General features: G+C 37.9%; 1 protein-coding gene across 1 annotated transcript in view; it reads right to left on the bottom strand.

Moving 5' to 3' along the window:
* LOC141427594 (tachykinin-like peptides receptor 86C) overlaps positions 1-4,843 on the bottom strand; it is a gene marked incomplete in the record, with an annotated part of 87,073 nt that extends 82,230 nt beyond the window's left edge. The window contains 1 exon segment of the mRNA XM_074087182.1: positions 4,620-4,843.
* Positions 4,844-11,776: the final 6,933 nt, after the last annotated feature.

The raw sequence follows: 11,776 nt of genomic DNA, 5'->3' as shown, positions 1-11,776 counted from the left end.
GCATCTATACGAAAGTGATGTAGCAGAATATTACCGAACAAATATATATCGATGTTATTGCCAACATCTAAATATTTGACATATTTTCTTTTTCTGGGAGAAAACTGGCATTGCATTTAGAGCAAATAATTTGACTGACGTAGTTGTATGTCAGGATATTCATTAATCAACGAGTTAATATAATATTCGCGTGGGGATGTTTCTGGGCGGCATTATTATTTTGGACTTCGTAACCGACGTAGCGGATATTACCTCGTATATTATTCTTACTCTAAGACATGAATGGTACCTACTGACAGTAAATTGTCATTTTGATTGAAATGGCATCCGCATACTTTTCTTATTAAGATCACTGTATAGTAATCGAGAATGTTCAATGTGTACATGTCGTATTAATTTATTATATCGAAATCTTTTTATCGATATCAAATCCCTAGAACTTGCCCCGAGTTTATTCCAGGGTACGTATATATACATACAATCGAGGTAGCTGAATCACGTACCAAAGCTTAGTCTATGATACACTATCATTTCTTTGGAAAATGTATGGGATGTCAACATGAGATTTAATAGAACAAAGGTTCCACCTTGGTACCTACATGATTTAGTTTTCTCAAGATATACATAACCCTCTTTCGGAAGTCCCATATAGTATGCAGGGTGGAAAGTTGAGATGGGGCAGCAAGGGCAGCTACTAGATCCCTTGCTGCTACGCGCTCTTAGGAGGAATTTACTAACTATTTGAGTGATGGACAATCGACATTCACAGATTTTTGATAAATGTACAGTCAGCGAAAAATCGACACAGATTTGACTTTTTTTTAATGCCATTCGTCCCATTTCTATAAAGGATTAACACACTCTTGAGACTAACTAAGGTTAGAGTACTAGAACACCCAGAAATCAAAGAAACCTTTTCCACACAGGTAAAATTTAGTAAAGGTCCCCTAAGAGCATTTTCGCGTAGCAGCAGGGATCTAGTAGCTGCCCTTGTTGCCTCATCTCACCTTTCCACCCTGTATAAATAATACAGGCTGTCTCTGGCTTTAAATGCAAGGATTGATTCTTCTACTCCCAAAACTCAATGGTTTTAAATTACCGAGTCGGTTTTCAACTTTTCTAAGGTGATTAGTTACTTTTAAGGTACCGAAAACTAAACAGCAATCTTAATTTACATGTTTATAACCAAGTAATGACCTTCACCTCCTGGGATCTTCGCCCACATGCCCCTGAGTAATCAAAAGGGTCCCCATTAAGGGGAACCGGAGAATATTCAGAAATAAAGCTATTTATAGCTTCGACTAACATAATTATAGGAATAAATGTATAGTGAAGTTTATCCGAAAATTAAGGCACGAGAGCTCGTTTAAGATTATCGTGTAAAGTTATATAATATGTATAGTGATATAACAGCTTTATATTCCTTCGGAATTGGGCTGTTGCTGGGATATAACTACCCAAATTAGATTGTGTAGTTATTAAGTAGGTAAACTCTAACTAGGTTTCCGTCGTCAGGAAACTTGCACACACATGCTAAGCAATCCAACGGTGTGTGTGTGAAGTTTCCAATCTGCACTGGGCTCGCGTGGGAATTACGGCCAAGTTCTCAAATTCTGAGAGGCCTGCATCCAGCAGTGCGATGCAGCGCTAACTATATAGGTAGGCTGCTATGATGTTTTGATGATTGAGATGAGAATGAGAATGTTTTTTTTTTGTATAACTGTGTACATAGGATGAAGAAAATAATAAATAATGGTATCAACAGTTGCCTATACAGGCATACAATTTAATTTAACTTAAGACTAATTTTACAGTCTGTTAAATAAACTCTCATCTATTATAATTTGTACTAGACATTTATTAAATATAGATTAAATAAAATAAAATAATAAGAAAAAAAGAAAACTTACCTAAGAAACCTTACTAAATATATCTATATGTTACTATAAAAATAAAAATTATAAAAAGAACACCCCATCCAAAAGATCTGCCTGTGGCAGAGTTCCCATGATGCTGGCCGCATTACCCCTTTGGATCGCAAGGGCCTTTATGATATACTTCATATCGGCTGACCAAGGCCCTTAAAGTTTATACAGTAAGTGCCGCAAACTCGTAATCTTTTAATAAAGAGGAGTACTTGCGGCGCTTGAGGAGTTGGGACTGATCAGCCGCAGCGCCGGCTTGTGAGCTAGTGGCCTGGATGTGGGACAGAGCGAAAGTATCAACGCATGTAGCGTCCCACACCAGGGCCCTACCGAGCTTCCACGGCACCAGGGTGACGCCGTCTGGAAGCTTGCCATCGTCCCTTGCCATGCCAGCCGGCTCTAAAGCCGAAGGCACTGACGCGGTGGCAAGCGACCGACGTACTATGTCATTTATGGTGCCATGACGGTACATACGGCCGGCGCTTCTAGCACACGAAAGACCATGTTATAATAAATGTATTTATCTTAGTTATCAAAGAATTTCTTTAATTTAGGTACATTGTTATAATGATTGTAAATTAAGCGAATTAACTCGTTGAAGTGGCAATGGGCAGACCATAGACGGAGAACAGATGGCCGTTGCGACCGAAAAGTTCTCAAATGGATACCACGGATTAGCAAGTGCAGCGTAGGATGTCCACCAAACGGTAAATGCAGGCCGCTTCCAACAAAAGCAACTGGGGGTTCATTTATGGGGGAGGCCTATGTCTAACAGTGGAAGTCTTACGTGATGATGAATGATTGTCAGCAATAGGTACTTTTTAGGGTTCCAGAGCCAAAATGGCAAAACAGGAACCCTTATAGTTTCGCCATGTCTGTCTGTCCGTCCGTCCGCGGCTTTGCTCGGGGACTATCAATACTAGAAAGCTGTCATTTTGCACGAATATATATGTAAACTATGCCAACAAAATGGAACGAAAAAATTCAAAACAAAAATTTTTTAGGGTACCTCCCATAGACGTAAAGTGGGGGTGATTTTTTTTTTCTCATCAAACCCTATAGAGTGGGGTATCGTTGGATAGGTCTTTCAAAAACATTAGGGGTTTGCCGAGACGATTTTTCGATTTAGTGATTTGTTTGCGAAATATTCAACTTTAAAGTGCAAATTTTCATTAAAATCGAGCGCCTTCTAAAATCTAAACAGGTGGATGGAAAATTTTTAAAAAACTATTTTAAGAGTAAATAGCCGCCTTAGGTATAAAATACACCTAAACTTGGTAATGGCTACGGAACCCTATTTTGCGCGTGTCCGACACGCTCTTGGCCGGTTTTTACTCCGAGTAATAATGCTGAAACTAAGAAAAGCGCTTTGTATTTTTAAGTAAACGTGTAGAAAAATATATTTTAAAAGGTCTGGTTGTAGGAGAAGCGGTGAAAGAATGTGTCTGGGCTTGGTTGAATTAAGACTTAATTTACTTACACATGGAACGTAAGGAGATTATTCTGCATGAACAGTAGAAAATAACGGACACGGATGATCGTAACCTAATACGTACTCCGTTTGTCACAGTCCAATTTACGATTTTTTTGACTTCGAAGGGTAGGAAAACAGAGAATGATTAATTGTTCAGTCACTGATTGTAATGTTTGACCAGGCATGACTTTTTACAGAGCGGTCCGATTTGGATAATTCTTTTTTTATTGGATAGGGTATACCTTGAAATTGGTATTATATAAATTTGGAAAAAAAATTACGCCAAGGGTGGTTTTTAACAAAAAATTAAGCCGCCGAAAAAACTGAAAAGCAAAAAATAATAAACCTTTTTGTTAAACCTTAATCTAGGTACCAGCTTGAAGTCGGTACCCCAGCACGAGCCAGGGGATAGAAGCCCATCAGGTAGACGACTATAAGTACACTCCTCCTGTTTATTATTTTTTATTTTCAGTTTTTTCGGCGGTTTAATTTTTGGTAAAATATATTTAAAGGATTTAACTTTGTAATCTGCACTTATTTTTTTTCCTTGTTATTTTTTTATTTTGCCCGTTAGAAAAAAAAACATGCACATCGGAAAATTGCATAGTTTACAAATGCATAGTTTACCTGTAAAAAAATTCGTAGACGAATACGCAAGGCAACAACTATAAAAATATTATTAAGTACGTGTAGAGTAAGAAACCTTTTTTCTGTCTTCGGTTAATCACGCTTAGTTGAAATCAAAATCTATGTCGTCGATTTATTAACGTGATCAGCACTTATTGAAGTTTGAAAGCCACGTCGGTTGGGGAAAAATCGCTCAAGAAAATTGCTAAAGTATTTTTTTGACTTACCTTTTGAAACGCAGAATTGACAAAATCTCAAAATAGCAAAATATATTTTTGATGTTGAGTGAATGATATTTTGAATGATGTTCATAAGCTCCAATAAGTTTTTATGAATTTCGAGGTACAAAATACTAATGCATCGATTTACTCATACTTAAATCCCGAATATTATTTTGTTTTAAAATATATTCTATTTTAAAATTAGTATCTAAATCATAATAAAATCGTATTCAATTAAAAAATAACAAGATCATCAAACTTTGTACACATTCTTCACATCTTATTCATATACCTAATATAATATTATCAAATCATACTTTAATTATTTATTTTCATCAATATTAAAACACACAAATAATAAAAAAGACTTACCTCGATCAGTTCAAACAAAATCTAAACTCGAAAAGTCAAACTCACAAAGTATTCCAAACAGGAATAAGTCCACCATGCTTGGACCTGACAGGTTCCTCACAGCTTTAGCCTATTATCTAACCCATTCACTCACTCATAACATTCACATTTCACCAAATAAATAAAAACCGTTCATTCGAAAACTTTTCGGGACCGAGAACTAAAATGGCGACGTCCGGTCGCCACGCGCGCAGATAGCAAACTAAAGGGCCGTGGGACTTCCCATACGGAAGCTTGAGTCTTCCATGTCATTACAATTTTCCATTTCATGTTCATCAATGCCGCGGTTGATTACACAAGGTTTAATAATGAATGAAAATTAAGGATAAAGGAGAACATTTGCGGTTTCGGGCTTTCGCTTAACATTCAAATTGAGTGGTTTAAGTATACATACATGCGCTGATATTGACAATATGATCTTTGTAATCTTCAACGCTATGAAGTAATTAGAATTTTAAGGAAACGGCGTAAATACTCTTGTCTAGATTCTAAATACGACTTTGTTTCTTTCGATGTAGACACTCTTGATATAGGTACGGTACCATGTACTTAAAGTATATTGAAGTATATGTCGAAAAGCCCCCGTCATTTCAAAGTTCAATATCTCAAAAACGGCTAAACCATTTTTTTAAAACATAGCTGAAAACCACCGCATAGAAACCCGCTTTCACGTAAAAAAACTGCATGGAAACTAGTACATCTGTTCAAAGAGATCAGACAAATCAGTGCTTCTAGTGAAAAGGGGAATATGACGAGTTATTTTTTATTACACCATCACCACCACCTTATGTTTTTATTACACCATTGGATTCCGTATTGTGACAAACGGATATTATCTCCTGCTAGATTTTTCGATTACGCTATTTTTTTTTTATACGACTGGATGGCAAACGAGCAAGTGGGTCTCCTGATGGTAAGAGATCACCACCGCCCATAAACATCTGCAACACCAAGGGTATTGCAGACGCGTTGCCAACCTAGAGGCCTAAGATGGGATACCTCACGTGCCAGTAATTTCACCGGCTGTCTTACTCTCCACGCCGAAACACAACAATGCAAGCACTGCTGCTTCACGGCAGGATTAGCGAGCAAGATGGTGGTAGCAATCCGGGCGGACCTTGCACAAGGTCCTACCACCTGCAACCTGCACCTGCACCTGTATGGGCATAACTCACCGTTTCTGAAGGCATATTTTCTATTTATCTGCTATTTTTTATCAGTCACACCATAAAAAAAACTAAAATAAAACGCTACTGACCTAAAAACAAAGAAAGTAAGGTTTGTGCCTCTACTGAAAAATAGCGATTTCAAGATATTCCCTTTTTTACTGGATGCACTGAAATATTGCTGTCAAACTTAGAAAATCCGTCTTTTCGGATCGGGGGTAAAAACAGTACCATTTAGAAGACTTGCAATGACTTCTTTCTCGTATAGTAAGTTTTTCAGTTAGGTACCGTTTTCGTTTAATCAGACATAAGAGAAAAACTTTCGGGTCTAATAAATGAAAATAAATGATAAAGAGGTCTACTCTACTAGGTATCGAAAAGCTGATAGATTAGATTAGATTAGATTAGATTTATTTATTACCTTTTTGAAAAAAATACATTATAGCACATGTCAGTTAATTACAAGAAATTCACAAAAGGATTCGTCAAATGTATACAAAATAAATAAATCTTATTAAGTATAATAAATAGTCAGCGAGAAAAAATAAATAATTTAAAATGTCAAATTAGAATTCAATTCAATATAATAAATAAAAGCAAAACAAGAATATTCTTAATCTTAAGTCAAATTTATGCAATAGGAACCAAACGAACAATCAAATAATTAAAATGTCAAATACAATAAAATTAAATATGAAATTAAATTCAGTTCACAAAACTGTGAAAATGACAACAAACAAAAACAAGAGTACAAAACAAGGTAAGTAAAAATGAAATGCATATATTGATGTCAACATAAAATCTCACTGTATTCTTTTAAAGAGTACAATGACTTGTCTAAAAGAAGTTTTTTTAGTGTGCGTCCAATGTCTCATCCGAACATTCATTTTTTATGTCCGCGGGTGCCTTTCATAGCCTAGGCCCAAGACGTGCGGGTTTTATTCAAGCAGCGCCAACCGCCGCGGCACTGCTTGCAGTCGCCCGGTCTGGCGGGTTATTCTGCCTGGGATATTGACACGTTTAAACGAATTAATATTTTGGCGTGTAAACATAATATCGTAAACGTACTGCGAATAATGCGTCAATATCCCAAATTTCTTAAATTGATCCTGCAAGAGTCCTAGGCCTTAATCCTGCCATCGTGCGCAGAGCTCGCTTCTGGATTTTAAACACTCTGTCAGAGTTTGTCGAGTTTCCCCACAAGATGATGCCGTACGACAAGAGTGTATGAAAATGAGCATGATACATTTGGATTAAGGCTTTCCCGGACATAAAGAGGCCTAAGTTTCGTAGGCAAAGACGATACTGCACAATTTTTCACAAAGCTTGTCTACATGCTCTTCCATGTTAATCCAGCGTCAATTTCAAATCCCAGAAACCTGCTCGTACTCACAGCGGTAGTGGACTTTAACATGAAAGGTCTCAACATGGTTCCTGGTCTTTAAACACACACACGTTGGACTTTGTGACGTTCATAATAAGCCCATTTGCCGCAAACCACTCCCTCAGCTGATTGCACACGTCACTCATCCCTTCTCGAGCTGCATATAACTACTAGCTCTCACTACTACCGTTGTGTCATCCGCAAACAACACCACTAGACATCAGCAACAGAGGCAACGAGATCATTAATAAAGAGCAAAGAAAAGAGTGTTTCCCAAGGCGGACCTTGTGGGATTCCAATATTAACATTACCCGGCCTAGATTTGACCTCTTTCGTGAATTTGAACCGAGACCGTCTGTTTTCTGTCTTCAAGAAAATTTAAATATCTGCAAGGCTTTATTTTTAATTCCATAGTGTTTGATCTTTTCTAACAGTAACTGATGATTTATTACATCAAATGCCTTGGAGAGGTCACAAAATATACCTGCAACTTTATTTTGTCGTCCAGAGCCGTTGTAATGCAATCATATAGTTTATACGCAGCTAGTGTAGTAGATCTGTTTTTCTATAGGCAAATTGTTTGTCAGTCAGTAGGTCATTTGTCTCAGATGGCGCATTAAGCTATCCGATAAAATCGACTCAATAATTTTTGAGATATTTGGCACTATGGTTATCGTCTAATGGCTATCTGCCGGAACATCTGTCTCCTTTACCCTTGTAAACAGGACACACCCGTGTGCTTTTCAATACATCCGGGTAAACTCCACTCGAAAACATATTGTTGACGAGCTCAACCAGTAAATCCCGAGTGACGGCCAGACATACAGGAGTGTGTTAATGGAGATGTCGTACATACAAAAGAGTTTCGCGAGTCTTCATCATCGACCTCAATACGCGGTTTATGTCTGTAAGTGTTATTGTGGGTAGAGTAAAGTCTGGAATGATAACCTGTGGAATGGCAGCGCCATATTTAAAATTTACTGTCAAGCGGCGCGGCCATTTTGAAAAAATCTTTCTTGACTGCAGTGACACCTACGAATTAATTTCGCGAATTCGCGAATTTTATTAAAAAATATCACCAAAAAAAACTACTTTAATTTTATAGATAAGCCTTACAGTGATAGTTTAGCATAAAATGGCATATCTAATTAAATAACAATGAATGACCTTCAATTTCTGTGAACTTTATTATTCATTATCAAATATCTGATAACCAAATTTTTCTCAGTCATGTATTAAATAACTATAATTACAAAATAAAACAATTATCTGTAGGAAACACTGATTTATTTCGTAAAACATTAATTTATTTACGAAACAAAGCCCTTTTATAGTCTTTCAATATCATAATAGATATAATACGAGGTTTCCAAAATACCAGCGCACGGCAGCGGCCACACAGTGAAACTTGAGTAAACGATAAGAACGAAATTTCTTCCGTAGTGTTGTCGCGGCCGTTAATAAATGCCATCCTTGTCTATTTATGAACGCATTCTGCACGAATAAGCAAGCGAGATATAGGTCTACCAGTTTATATTTGTTAGTGAAATACGTCACCCGCCAACGACCGGGAGCCGGTCGCTTGCCACTCAAGGGTTTTTGACAGCGTGCCGGGAGCCGGTCGCCTGCCAAACAAGGGTGTGCCGGGACCCGGACGCTTGCCACTCCAAGGGTTAACATCGTGTAGGAAATTCACCAAGTAATTTACAGAAGTACATGTGTTACATCGCAGGGTGTGTTTAGATGCTACCGTAAGGAAGTGTTGGTTTAGGTGCTCAGGTACTCTGTTTGGAGGAATTTCATTGGCCTGTTCATCTTTTAGTAAAAAGGTATGTTTCCCCGGTTTTGATGATATTTCCTCGTTTACAACGCGCCACATCTCCTTTGACGGGTTTCTGCTATTTTGTATACGACTCTCAATGTACTGTTGACGGGCCGTTAAGGTTTCAGATTTAATCAATTCCGAATAGTGACTGATACCTTCTATCAAAACCTTACAATCCGGATATTGACGTTTCATCTCCGTCAGATCATTATGACTTAAAATTAGTTTTGAGAGGCTTTCAGTCATCCACGGAACATTATTTTTCTGCTTAGAATAATTTTTTTTAAGGGGAAAATGTATGTCAATATAATGCGTCAAAATGTTAAATAACCTAATAAATTTATCATTGATACTAATTGAAGTCAAAAAAATAAATTCCAATTATAATTCTCAATGTCCGTAAAAAATGCTATGTATGATTCGTCAGTAAATAATCTTTTTTCAATATATTTATTAGGTTTGCTACAGTGCAGTGAATCAAGAGAAAGGATAAATGACTGCGCATTATGGTCACTTATAAAAGTGTCAAGTGGCGCCGCCACGGTGACGCGAGCGCAGGCGCTCGGAATCACCCCACAGTCAATAGAAGTCGAGCTGTGCGCGGTCACACGGGTTGGAAACGTGACACAATTCGTGCATGAGTAACTTTGCAATATTTCTTCAACTCGTTGTCTTAGGATATTTTCAGACTGAAAATCAACATTTTGGTCGCCAACCAAAATAAACTTCTTATTTTCATCAGTTAACCTACACAATAATAGTTCCAGATTATTTAAATACATGTCAAAATTACCATTTCCGGTGCGATATAATACAATAATAATCAAATTCAAATTACTAATCTCAATGGCAGTGATCTCAAAGTGCAACTGAATAGCAAGGCTTTGCAAGTCGTTTCGCTGGCGATAAACAATACCCACTCGTGTGAACAGCGCGGTGCCACCGTGCGCGATGTTTGTGCGGCAGTAGTTATTCGCCAGTTCATACCCACATAACCTAACTCGATCAATCTCGTTTTTCTTGCACCAAGTCTCACTACAAGCTAATACATCTGGCTTTTCAGCACTTACTAAGATATCTAGTAACGCGGTTTTTCCACAAATAGATCGTACGTTTTGGTGCACTATTTTAAATTTCGTACTTGAGACTAGTGTGGTCTTGCTTTGGCCGGCGGACTTTCTAAGTTTTTTGGCAAAACAATATTGAAACGCCTTATCGATACACCAGTAGGCCAGTGCTTCACGTCTCTTACCAGTCGCTGTTTGTCAGCGGGTACGTCGAGCTTGAAGGAAGTGTAGTGGCCCCGGGTGACTACCAGCTGCTCACAGCGAGCATCTGTGATGCTCATCTGGGTCTGGAGGTGCTGAAGAACATCTTTCACCGTGGTACCTTCTCCAAGATTAAAGACGTGCAGGCTGACAGGACGCGGCGCAGCAGCTCGGAGGCCAGGCTGTACTTCTGTTTGGGGACCTGCATTGATTACAGTTGGTGGACTCTGAGAAGTTGTTTTCGTGACATCCAGCACAGAGGGCAAAATTTCCTTCGCGATGCATCGGCGTGGGTCACCTGTGGTATCCTTCACATTTGCCGTCTGAGACGCTGACGCAGCCCGGCGGGGTCGGCCGCGGCGCTGCTCCAGTTCAGGATGAGCGAGCTTATTGTTGTCGTTTTGCACTTTGCCATCCGTCACCAAGATTCGATCAGGAACTACTTTATGGGGAACGTCATGTGGGTCACTTGTGTTATCCAAGTATTCCAGACCCTGAGGACCGGACTCATTTAGTGACATGTTATTCAAAAGTTGAAATCTCTGAGGAATTTGTGGGACATTAGTGGATGGTGATGAATATTCTAGTGATCGTTTTTCATGGTCACGTAAGTAAATGTATTTTGCCAAATCCTCAATTTGTTTTTTCTGGCTAGTAATTTCGTGCTGTTGTGATAAGATTAGGTCATAGCAACCATTCAATTTGTCCCTCATTTCTTTCATTATTTCCTCAAAATTTAAAATAACGTCCACCAACCTTTTATCCACATCCTTTCCATTTGTCTTCATTTTAGTTGGAGCCATGTTCTAGATTTATATGTCACAATGTCAAAAATATAATTATTTGTTATTATGAATTTGTTTTATTATAGATAATGTCAATAAATTAATAAAATAAAATAAAATACAGAGCAATTCAAATTTGGCTGTTTACAGTCCAGTGTTGCCAGGACGACTATATATTAATTACGACTATAGATAATTTTCTCGCACAAAAATCGAATATTCTATTCATAGAAGGAACTTCTTTTTACCCGACAACGGCAAAGCCAAAAGGAAGGGTTACGATTTTAGAAGTCTACGCATGTGCGTCTGTTTCACAGTAGCGCGTACTCGTAGATTATTAATCCGATTAAACCGAGCAAGAAATACAATAATTCAGCGCATGCTAGCGTGTGGTGTATCATTTCATTAGATAGCTCTCAGAAAAAGATGTAAAGGTTTCTTAGACAGATTTTGCTCAGAATAATGTTTTTATTAGCTAAGAGTACCTAAAGCGATCAAAATGATCTAACTTTTCAACTGTAGTAAAAAACACAAAAAGAATCTCGGACAAGAACATTTTCTTGTTTCAAACTTCCGGACCGTTAATTCTTCCCTTGTCGGTTTTAAGTTATTAACTTATTTTTGATTTACTGTAAGAAATCTTCGAGACAAAAGCTTAGCATGCAAAAGTGTACACCATATTTTGCTTAC

Source organism: Choristoneura fumiferana, chromosome 4, assembly GCF_025370935.1.
Source record: "Choristoneura fumiferana chromosome 4, NRCan_CFum_1, whole genome shotgun sequence".
Taxonomy (NCBI): Eukaryota; Metazoa; Arthropoda; class Insecta; order Lepidoptera; family Tortricidae; genus Choristoneura; species Choristoneura fumiferana.
The sequence above is the reverse complement of the archived record's forward strand: the minus strand, read 5'-3'. Positions and strand labels throughout refer to the sequence as shown.